Source organism: Rattus norvegicus, chromosome 3, assembly GCF_036323735.1.
Source record: "Rattus norvegicus strain BN/NHsdMcwi chromosome 3, GRCr8, whole genome shotgun sequence".
Lineage (NCBI taxonomy): Eukaryota > Metazoa > Chordata > Mammalia > Rodentia > Muridae > Rattus > Rattus norvegicus.
In genome coordinates this window covers 159,763,944-159,775,115 of record NC_086021.1, presented here as the reverse complement: position 1 = coordinate 159,775,115, position 11,172 = coordinate 159,763,944, and the positions used below count along the sequence as shown (strand labels likewise).

At 39.8% G+C, this 11,172-nt stretch overlaps 1 long non-coding RNA gene across 4 annotated transcripts in view; it reads left to right on the top strand.

Moving 5' to 3' along the window:
• LOC102555661 (uncharacterized) overlaps window positions 1-11,172 on the top strand; it is a 40,630-nt gene that overhangs the window by 10,012 nt on the left and 19,446 nt on the right. Inside the window, exons 1-7 of one of the 4 annotated variants that reach the window (XR_352717.5) lie at window positions 1-101; window positions 593-718; window positions 3,065-3,261; window positions 6,621-6,717; window positions 9,571-9,726; window positions 9,844-9,950; window positions 10,655-10,822. This is a non-coding gene — a long non-coding RNA (uncharacterized LOC102555661). Of the gene's footprint in view, window positions 266-592; window positions 719-3,064; window positions 3,262-6,620; window positions 6,718-9,570; window positions 9,727-9,843; window positions 9,951-10,654; window positions 10,823-11,172 lie in introns of all 4 variants that reach the window. The other 3 variants (XR_001837319.3, XR_005502638.2, XR_591776.4) reach the window with 3 other exon arrangements.

The window sequence follows — 11,172 nt, the reverse complement described above, 5'->3', positions numbered from 1 at the left end:
GTTAGCCCGGGGTAGCACGGGGAAACAAAGGCCTCTGGGTAGAGCTGTTGACTGGGAGTAGCGCGAGGAAAAGAAGGGCGCTGGGTGAAGCAGTTGCTCAGGTACTGCACTACGGTTCAAAGGCCTCTGAGTAAAACAGTTCGTAGGTGTTCCTGTTTCTTGCCATGGAGATCTCTGGGAGCATCTCAGGAGTTGGAGTCTGTGGGCTTTTTGCCGTAAGAAGGGCTTAAGTACGAGAAAGGTTAAAATACTCAACTGAATAACGGTACTCTATAATACAAGTATCATTTTCTGGGTCTTTCAGTTTTGTATGTACCAGAACGTTGGGCCTATGATACATTGGTTTAAAATAATCTATCTTTAATCATTTCCCACATGTACAAATTGTAGTTGGTTAAGGTTCTTTTGTTTCTTCTGCCGCTAACTGCAACAGGGCACTTTCTTGTTAACCAGGTGAAGTGAATGCCGTTTTCTATAATTACATCTTTATGTAGTCATAACTTTGCTCTCCTGATTCTCATAATTATTTTGAAACTCTTTGAAGTAGGTTACCTATGTTTTATAGATGTTGTTTATCTTTTATTTTCCACAGACTCCATAAGTGTGTGTCCAGATCTACCATCACATAGTGAGGAAATCAGTGGCTTGAAATAGAAATTTATTATCTAGCACCAAAGAGCTGAGTGAAAAAAAGGAAAAGAAACATGACTGCTGCTAGGTAAGGCTGAGGAAAATATTTATTGTACAAATGTGGTTAAGCATAGCCAGAGGGAGGGTCTCCTGGGAAAAGCAAGAAGAGACATGAGAAGACTGACCTGGGCTGAGGAGAGGGAAAGGAAGAGCCAGAGAGAAAGACAGGAGGCCCAAAGTTTCAAGGAGCAATTAACCAACATGTTTGCATTATATAGGGAAGTGGAGACACGCCCACTGGGCTGGGGAAATTAGACTTTGGGCTGAGGCTCGCCATCCAGGAGAAACTAAATGACTGAGGGATGTAGAGAGAACCTGACTGCCAGTTTGATCTTTTAGCTAGGCACCTTAGCTATTTGTTTCAGGATTTGTAACCTAAAAGTGGACTGGGTTGTTTATCCAGGATGCTCATAGAAACTGGGTTGCTACCACTTATGTTCAGGTGTTGGTTGGCCGTTTATGGTCTTTTGCCTCTTAGAGTCATTGTTTCCAATCTGTCTGTGCATCCACTTTCTTTACCTCTCCTTTCCCCTCCGCTCTTTCTCCTCTTCCTGTTGCAAATATATCTCCAAGGAACAATTGTTTACTATCTACACTAATATAGACTCAGAATGACTTAGTCTTCAAAGTTCTTTGTTTTGGTTAGACTTAAATGTGTCCACAGACTCATGCTAAAATCCTCAATTAGTCCCTTCCCTATCTAGTATTGCTGCTTTGGAGAGACTGTGAAAATTTTGAAATGTGAAACCTCAAATCAGTGAGTTGGTTGCTGGGAGATGGATGTTGGCTGTGTTTGATCTGTGATTTTGGGGGTTGGGAGTCACTGTTAGCCCTGGTTCATTGTACTCTGAACCTCTGTCCTCTTCTTACACTCCTCTGCAATGGAAAGATGTTCAGCTCCAGCACAAAAGGCCAAACTATGTGGAGTAAACACATTGATAGTGTGAATCAAAATAATTTCTCCCTATTATTTCTAGTTTTTCATCCATGCTTATGTAATTAAGACAAATATAATTCCAAAGAAGGTCATGATCCTAGCTTTGAAGACAGGTCTCCCAAGTATTTTTAGGAGGACACTATTTCATCCACAACAGCATATAACCTTTTTTTTTTCTTTAAGATAAAACATTCCTCTGGACACTGGGTTGATAGCATAGTTGGTACAGTGTTTTCCTCACAAACATGGAAACCTGACATTAATTCATTGAACCTTTGAAAACAATAGAGGTGGTATGATTTATGCTTGTAATCTTTATCACTGCACAAATGGATTCCTGCATCGATCAAGACCTTAGATATTAAATTCTCATAACCTGGTAACCTATGTATCCTTGTGGCATTAAGACATGTAATAAAAGTCCTTTCCCTTGGAAAAATTTAACAAAACGTGAGTTTAGTTTTGACTTCTGTCTTTCATGCTCTTTGTGTCACCCATTCTCTTAAAAAGGGCATCTGTGTTTTATTTATGGAACAGAAGTATCATATGCAAAATGATTAGATACTTTACAGAAATCATTAACAGAGATTTACGTTTTGATTATGTTATTGGCTCTAAGTGACCAAGACCAAAAGCAGTAGCCTACATATTATTGTTTATCAACCAATATCAAAATACTGAATTCAAAATGTATGGGTGCTATTCATTTTAGAAGATTATTTTCAGCTCTGCTATTGGCTGCTTTCACAATGATATACACACTTTGTTCCCAGTTATGGTTTTGGAGCAATGAGTAATTTAAGATCAAAGCCATGTATTGGCATAGGGTGTAAAACCTGATTCCATCCAAGGCAAGGAAGCTTGACTGTTAGACTGTTCTTGTAAAGCAGGTTAAACACACAGCCAACATCCACAGCAGAATTGTCTTCTTACGCTTTTAGTGATCTCTAGGTGAATTATTGCCTTTGGCTCTAAGAGCCTTAAAAGTTCCAATGTTTTAGAATATGACATACATTTTTTCCACATAGATTTCAGCAATATCCTTGAGCTTGCAGGACAAATATTTTAATTCCATCAGTGAGCCCTGGTCCCTGTTGAGGGCACTGTCAAAAACCAAAATGAACACAGCAAGGTAGACTGTCTCTGAGGAATAACCAAGTTTGACCATGGAAATCTACATCAAAACATATATGTGTTGACCAAATCTTACATACTCATGGAATCATACATGTATGCACGAAAACCTACATACTTATGAATACACACAAATCAATCCAATCTCCCTTTTTCTAACCCCCTGCCCTTCTGCCTTTTGTAGGAGGAGTTCCTTGAATCTTGTGCTCATACTGTACTTGTACTATCCTAGGTTTTGATTGGAATTTGTATCAAGTAGACTTTCATCTCTCTCACTTTATTGAAATTATTGCTGTTTTTTAGGTCACAGCAATCCTGCTGCTTCATTACCAAATTCAGTGGGCAACTCTCGGTAATATCATGCCGGTCCTAGCATTGGCACAGTGTATCACTCACCTTCTGTGATGCTGTGTTCAGCTGTTCCTGGTGATCCACTCTTGACTTTACATCATGTCCCAGTGGCTACTTCTGAATCCTGCTTGCTGGGACTCCTGTCTGAGGTGATGATTTTCATCTAATTTCTGTGCAATTCTTTTGATGTTTTTCAGTTTCCTGAATGTCTGCATTCTTTTCCTATTGGTGTTAATTTTATTCAAATCTTTAAGGAAATATCTTTTAATATTACAGATATTGATTCTAATTTAAATAACTAAGGAGAGTTTTAATTACTTTGTTTGTGGAATTAGTGAACCCAAAGGTTGTTTGACATATTCTGAACTAGATGCTAAAGTATCAGAAGAACAGAAATATTTTATGTATAAATTTGATTAGATGGCTGCTCAAAGGTTCAACTTGGATAGACACTTGCTGCAAAGTCTGATGATGTGAGTTCAATCTCTGGGATGCATCGATTGGCAGGAAGTGTGGGACTCCAACAAGTTGTCTTCTGTCCTTCACATGTGGACTGTGGCTGGTATACACCCACATATAAACACATATACACATTTAAGTAAGGAATGAAGAATATGAAACTCTAATTAGAATAAACATTTTTTCTTGCTTACTTAAATGCTGCTGGCTTCTTTCTGAACAACTTTATGATTTATTCACAGAGAATAACAGAAATATCATTTACATTCTAGAAATAAAGTCAAGAAACAAATGAGGCTGGCCAAGCCAAAACATTACAAACTGATTTAAAGGGACTAATTACTCTAGTAATACCATCTACACTGACAAACATGGTATCAAATTCTTTCTGGATCAAATTGAACCGATGGTGCTATGATTTGTTCCCACAGGAGAACACACTGTGTGGTATGCTGCGAAGTGCTTTGACATGAAATAAAGCTAAGGGAAGGAATAGCAAAAGATGAAATATTCTGGAACTAGACCAAGCTCCCAAAATAGCACTGTCACTGACAATAGCAGCATACACAAGTCTCAGAGCATGGTTCACAACTGCAATATAATTTATTTTTATTTCTTATTAGATATATTTCTTTGTTTACATTTTAAATGTTATTCCCTTTCCTGGTTTCCTGTCCATAAGCCCCCTATCACTCCCTCCCACATAAGGGTGTTCCCCCCAATCCACCCACCCTTACCTCCCCGCCCCCAACATTCCTCTGCACTGGGGGTCCAACCTTGGCAGGACCAAGGGCTTCCCCTTCCATTGAAGCCCCATCACGGCTGTTCTCTGTTACATATGCAGTTGGAGCCTTGGGTCAGTCCATGTATAGTATTTTGGTAGTGGTTTAGTCCCTGGAAGCTCTGGTTGGTTGGCATTGTTGTTCTTGTGCAGTTGCAAGCCCCTTTAGCTCTTCCAATCCTTGCTTTAATTCCCCCAAAGGTGGTCTTGTTCCCAGTTCAGTGGTTTGCTGTTAGCATTTACCTCTGTATTTGACATTCTCTGGTTGTGTCTCTCAGTAGAGATCTTTATCTGGTCCCTTTCAGCATGCACTTCTTTGCTTCATCAATCTTATCTAGTTTTGGTGGATATATATCTATATATATCTCTATCTCTATCTATCTCTATCTCTATCTCTATCTCTATCTCTATATCTATATCTATATCTATATCTATATCTATATCTATGGGCCACATGTGGGGCAGGCTCTGAATGGCGTTCCTTCATTCTCTGCTCTAAACTTTTACTCCATTTTCCCTCCTATGGATATCTCTGTTCCCTCTTTTAAGAAGGAGTGGAAACATCCCCATTTTGCTCATCTTTTTCTTGAACTTCCAATTTCTGTCAATTTCATCTTGGGTAATTTGAGCTTTTGGGCTAATATCCACTTATCAATGAGTGCATACCATGAAGTCATTGTTTTGATTGCTGAGTAGTACTCCATAGTGTAGATGTACACATTGTTTGAATCCATTCCTTCGTTGAAGGGCATCTGGGTTCTTTCCAGCCCCTAGCTATAATAAATAAGGCTGCTATGAACATAATCGAGCATGTGTCTTTGTTGTATGTTGGAGCATCTTCTGGGTGTATGTACAGGAGAGGTATAGCTGGGTCCTCAGGTAGTGCTATGTCCAATTTTCTGAGGAGCCTCCAGACTGATTTCCAGAGTGGTTGTACCAATTTCCAGTCCCACCAGCAAATGGAGGAGTGTTCATCTTTCTCCACATCTACAGCAGCATCTGTTGTTACCTGAGTTTTTTTTTTATCTTAGCCATTCTGACTGGTGTGAGGTTGAATCTAAGGGTTGTTTTGATTTGCATTTCACTGATGGCTAAGAATGTGGAACGTTTCTTTAGGTGCTTTTTTGCCATTCGATATTCCTCAGCTTAGAATTTTTTGCTTAGTTCTGTACCCCATTTTTAATAGGATTATTGGCCCTCCTGAGTCTAACATCTTGAGTTCTTTATATATTTTGGATATAAGACCTCTATCAGATATAGTATTGGTAAATATCTTTTCCTGTAGTTTTTGTTGTCATTGAAGACCAGCCTTAGTCCATGATGATCTGATAGGATGCATAGGATTATTTCTATCTTGCTGTATCTGGTAAGGCCTATTTTGTGACTGATTATATATATGACCAATGTTGGAGAAGGTACCATGAGGTGCTGAGAAATAGGTATATCCCTTTGTTTTAGGATGAAATGTTCGATAAATATGTTAGGTCCATTTGGTTCATAACTTCTGTTTCTCTATATCTCTCTTTAATTTCTCTTAGCATGGTCTGTCCATTTATGAGAGTGGAGTGTTGAAACCTCCTCCAATTTTTGTGTGAGGTGCAATGTGTGATTTGAGCTTTCGTAAGGTTACTTTTATGAATGTAGGTGCCCTTGCATTTGGAACATAGATATTTAGGATTGAAAGTTCATCTTGGTGGACTTTTTCCTTTGATGAATATGAAGTGTCCTTTATTTTTTTGATGACTTTTGGTTGAAGTTTGATCTTTTTCGACATTGGAATGGCTACTCCAGCTTGTTTCTTGGGACCATTTGCTTGGAAAGTTGTTTCCCAGCCTGTTACTCTGAGGTAGTGTCTGTCTTTCTCTGAGCTGTGTTTCCTGTATGGAGTAAAATGCCGGGTTTTCTTTATGTATCTAGTCTGTTAGGATATTTGGTGCTCATATCAGTGAATGTTAGGAACTTACTCTGCAGGCAGCTTTCTGTCTCCCAGGATGAGGACATATATGTAAAGTTCAGACATTGAGAGGAGCTGTTCCTTGTGCTCCAAGCATCCATGAATTAAAAGTGTAGAGTCCCAGAGTATGCCTTGCTAGGAGAGAGGGTCAGGGATTGTGCATAATCTTTTGGTCTTTGTTCTGGTCATTGACTAAGAATGAAAGTTAGTTTTTATCAATAGGAGGAACCATTCTTACTCCTAAAGTGTCAGATTATTTAAACAATTCATTTTAAGCTATTTACATAATTTACTTGTTTTGTACTTTCATATAGATTATTTCTTCTGCTGCAAAAAGAATACTCAAGGTGTAGCAGTGGAAATAGAAAACTTCAGTAGTAAACTTGGATTGGGAAGTCCTAACCTGTATCTGTAAGTATGTATAACCTGGATGTACAGTAATTAAAATGAAAAGTTTTATGTAATCCCAGTCGTCCACATGCTAGAAAAATGAATTTCCCACCATGAAAATCATTGTCATGGAATCCAGAAAAGTTGGATGCTGGTTGTTCTGCATGTAATGGGGACTCCATTCTAGCCTTGGCCCTTGGTTAATTGAGAACTATTAAGTTGACTGTCTGAGTATGTCTGTTCACACAAGATCTCCAATCTGTTGCCTGGTGTCTTTGAGTCATAGTGCTATTTACTTGAAACTCACTGGGCAACACTGGGAGGTGACAGAGGCCAGACTTTTTTCTCTTAAAAACATTCATGCCCAAAAGAACAAGGCTTTTTTTTTATTAGTCTAAGGTCTTATACTCCCTAGCCTAAACCCTAGGCTTTACCAGTTCCTTTGTGGTTGTGTGTGCTGGCATGCTGAGCAGTCATGTCCCCTATAATCAATAAAACTTGGGGAAACATGTGGGTTCTTCATTCTTGGCCTCCTGGAGTTTGGAACATTGACAATCTGGGATCTGGATAGGGGTGTAGAACCTGTGGAGAAGGGACAGAAAAGGTGGGCAATTTTGGAATATAAATATGATGATGATGATGATGATGATGATGATGATGATGATAACAAAATGCAAAAAATACACCTAAAGCCTCAGAGTTAATACCCGATTGTGTCCTCGGGCCGCCACATGCACCTGCATACATTGGAACAATACCATGCACATGCACAAATCATTAAATCTCAAAGTCATTATGTAAGTAAAAATATCCAGTGTAAAAACTTTTAGACACTGTCTTATTGTACTTTGATGTCCTTGAAAAGAAGGGCTGTAAGGATATCACATGAATGGTGACCAGTGAGAAGGGTAAAATAGGCATGTGTGGCAATTAAGGAAGGAGGGTCAAGTAAGGAGTGGATGTAAGGAGTGTCACAGTATTTATTTGGGATAATGGTACTGTTCTTCCTCGTGATCACAGTGGTGCTCATTCAAGTCTATATATGGTTTGAATCACAAAACTGTATATGAAAAGTCCAATATTAATGTGTATCAATGAAAATTATCTTGAGGTAGGCACCCTCCTAGACTCCCTGGGTGACCATAATACAATCTGTGTCCCCCCTACACCAAAAGAATAAATTTCAGTAGGGAACTAAAAACTCTGATAGAATAGCCATACAATTCTAAGTTCAATGAGATGAATTCATTGCACCTCAGTTCTATCAATTCTGTATCTTTCCCCACTTGATGTCAGTTTTGAGTATTTTCTTTTGTGATACACAGCATCAAATGATAATAAGGACCACCATAGCTATTGGGAGAAGAAAATATCATATTAATAGGAAGTAGTAACCAACTACCAATCCATACAGTCTAGTAACAATGAGATCTGTGGAGGACAAATGAGGGATCATCTTCCATGTTTGTTTACAGAAGGAACTAGAGCATCAGGAACCTGGTTAGAAGATGGGACCAATCTTTTAATGTACACCAGGGGGAATTAAAATGGCCTACCATGTTCTAGGAAGGTTAAAAGAAGAAGGAGTACCTACCTGTGTTAGACACACAAGGTCACTTGGTATAATCCTCATGGCTGTTATATTTTGAATCTTCAAACAGGCCAAACATCGGGAGAAATTCTCAAAAGAGTATAAGTTGGAAGAAGGAAAAGGGTTAAAAGAGGATCAGTAGGGAACACAGAGAAACACAAGGAGGGAAAATATCTATAAATGTTCACAGAATACACAGTTCTAGAGGGAATTCCATATTTTAAGAAAGGAAACAATACCATTCTGAAGGGTAAAGCTTTTTTTTTTGTTTGGTTTTCTGAGTCAGACTCTCACTGGAACTTTTTTATTTTATTTTATTTTATTTTATTTTTTTATTAACTTGAGTATTTCTTATATACATTTCGAGTGTTATTCCCTTTCCCGGTTTCCGGGCAAACACTGGAACTTTTTCTATGAAGATAAGAATGACTTGGGATTCACAGAGATTTGCCTCCCAAAGGAGGGGTTGACATCAAGTGCCAACACTTTAATAGATGTCTTTTGGCATCTGAAATGGCAGTTACAGATTTTATGAGGAAATATTTCTTTGTAACTGTGTTGTTTGTATGTTTTTTGCTTTGTTGTTTGCAGTGTTTGCTCACTTTGCTGACTTGCTAATGGTAGCTAACACGGAAATGGTGTTCTCTATACATCATGTCTGTGAGACCACTGGGAAGGGCATGGGCAGAGGCTTAAGCTCACTGTGTCCTAAAGAGCTAAGGGTCAGGACCCCACAGATGAACCACTATGTAGATAGTTGCTTGGTTGCCTGAGCCACCACGTCAATACCCCAGCATACAATGTGCATGCTTCTTCAGTGCAGTAATAACACAGAAGTCACTACATACATGTATGATGCCACCAAGAACTTACTGTTAGCTGAGAGGCTGCAAACACACTGCCATCAGGGGCTAGCAGTGTTATCAAGAGGTCCCATTTATGAAATAGAGTAAGATGTGACTATACAGTCCATGCCTATTTGCCATGGGTCCAAAAGCAGTAAGTTTTAAGCCTGCCCTCACAATGCTCCCAATGGCATCATTTCCACCATTACCTGTCGTGGGTGTATGCCTGATGTATGCCTGCTGCAGTGATTCCTCCACTGTGAGGTTGTCCTCAGAGGACCATGCTTCAGTGCTTGTTCTTACCCTTTTTACTCCTTTTTACTCTTACCCTTTTTACTCCAGATGTTTCTTCTCTTTCTTTATGAGACTTTAATTTTATCTGGGCGCTTTATCTTTTGATTATGTGTAATATATTTGTATCATTGTATGGTATGATAGATATGGGCACACGAACACAGATGAATAAGAAGATCAAGAGATCACTCCTGAACCCCAGGTGCACAGACAATTGTTCGCTACCCACGTGGTTACTGGGAATCGAAGTGTACAGTGCTGAGCCATCTATCCAGCCCCCTGACTCAGGATCTCAGGCAGGTGAGAAACAGAGTGCCATTTAATTTTCATTGATTGATGCAGGAAAAGAAGTCTACTAAGACCGACAACCTTGTGCTATGAAACTAACACTTGGGATTTTTTTCTTTCATTTTACAGTGGTGAAATCTAAGGTCCAAAAAAGATACAATTTTCTCAAGGCATTGTGACAATTCCAGTAGCAGAGTGGCCAGACAACATTTTTGACTTCTTGTCTTCTACCTAAGGTATGATTTTCAGAATAATTGCTCAAAGTAGTGTGGCTGGGACAGAGAGGCAGTCAGAGCATCTGCTGGAGTCGTATTGTGTTCTGACATCCTGCCCCTGTCAGGACTGATCCTTTACTTCTACTGCAGTCCATCATGCAGATGTGTGTGGAAAGGCTTTGGGAGCCTGGTGACTTGGTCCTTGCTCCACACAGTGAACACAAAAGGCAGAGAGGGCATGAGTGCTAGGAAGAGACACAGTACTTAGAAAGGCAGTGGAGACGAGTCTGGGACATGGAGCCATGGGAAACCTACCACCTTCCCATGGCTCTGGCCTTCTGTCACTCCTCTAAGTTTGTGGAAGTGATTTGTCTGTCCTTGTCACCTACAGGCTCTCATGATCTTCTCTAAGGAAGAGCTTTGGCAAGAATGTGGACACATTTACTATTCTAGAGCAGAAGAACATGTGATGGGATTGGATGTGGTTTCGGGAGTGTTCTGAACTACATGCATTAGGACCCTGTGTTCTCAGTCTTGAGTCTGCTTTGTGGGTGGATGAAACACTTGCTGATAATTAGCACTTAATAAAAATGGCACGATTCTGTCTCCATGTCCCTTCTCAGTAGGAGCACAGCTCTGTAATGAGAGTCACCTGCAAAGAACTACACAACAACTTGCTGCTGGGGGAGCTGACCTTACCATGCTTATGACTCTTTTATATTTAGTTTTCTTATGGAGACCCCGCAGCAGCATGACAGAGGACTGTGATGCTCCCAGGTGATCTGTCTGGAACAGACATCACTGTGTCTGAGACATAGAGAAAAGAGGATGAGTTACAGATCCCTGCAGAGTACACACACAGGAACTTTTGGCTGTGCTCATATGGACCATAGGTAAGGGAAGGGAAAGTAAAAGCCTGTATGTAACACATTCTGCTGGGGCAAATTGGTAGTCTATGCAGGGAGATGAAGTGGTTTAAGGAACATGGATGTGCAGGCTAGTTATGTGCTGGCTAGTTATGGGTCAACTTCACACATGCTAGAGTCATCAGAGAGAAGGGTGTCACAACTGAGAAAATGTCTCTGTAGTAGCAGGCCATGTAGAGCAAGCCAGTAAGCAACACCCTTTCATGAATTCTGCATCAGCTTCAGCCTGCAGGTTCCTGCCCTGTTTAAATTTCTATCCTGATTTCCTTTGATGGTTTATATAGTGTAAACATTACAAACACACACACACACACATA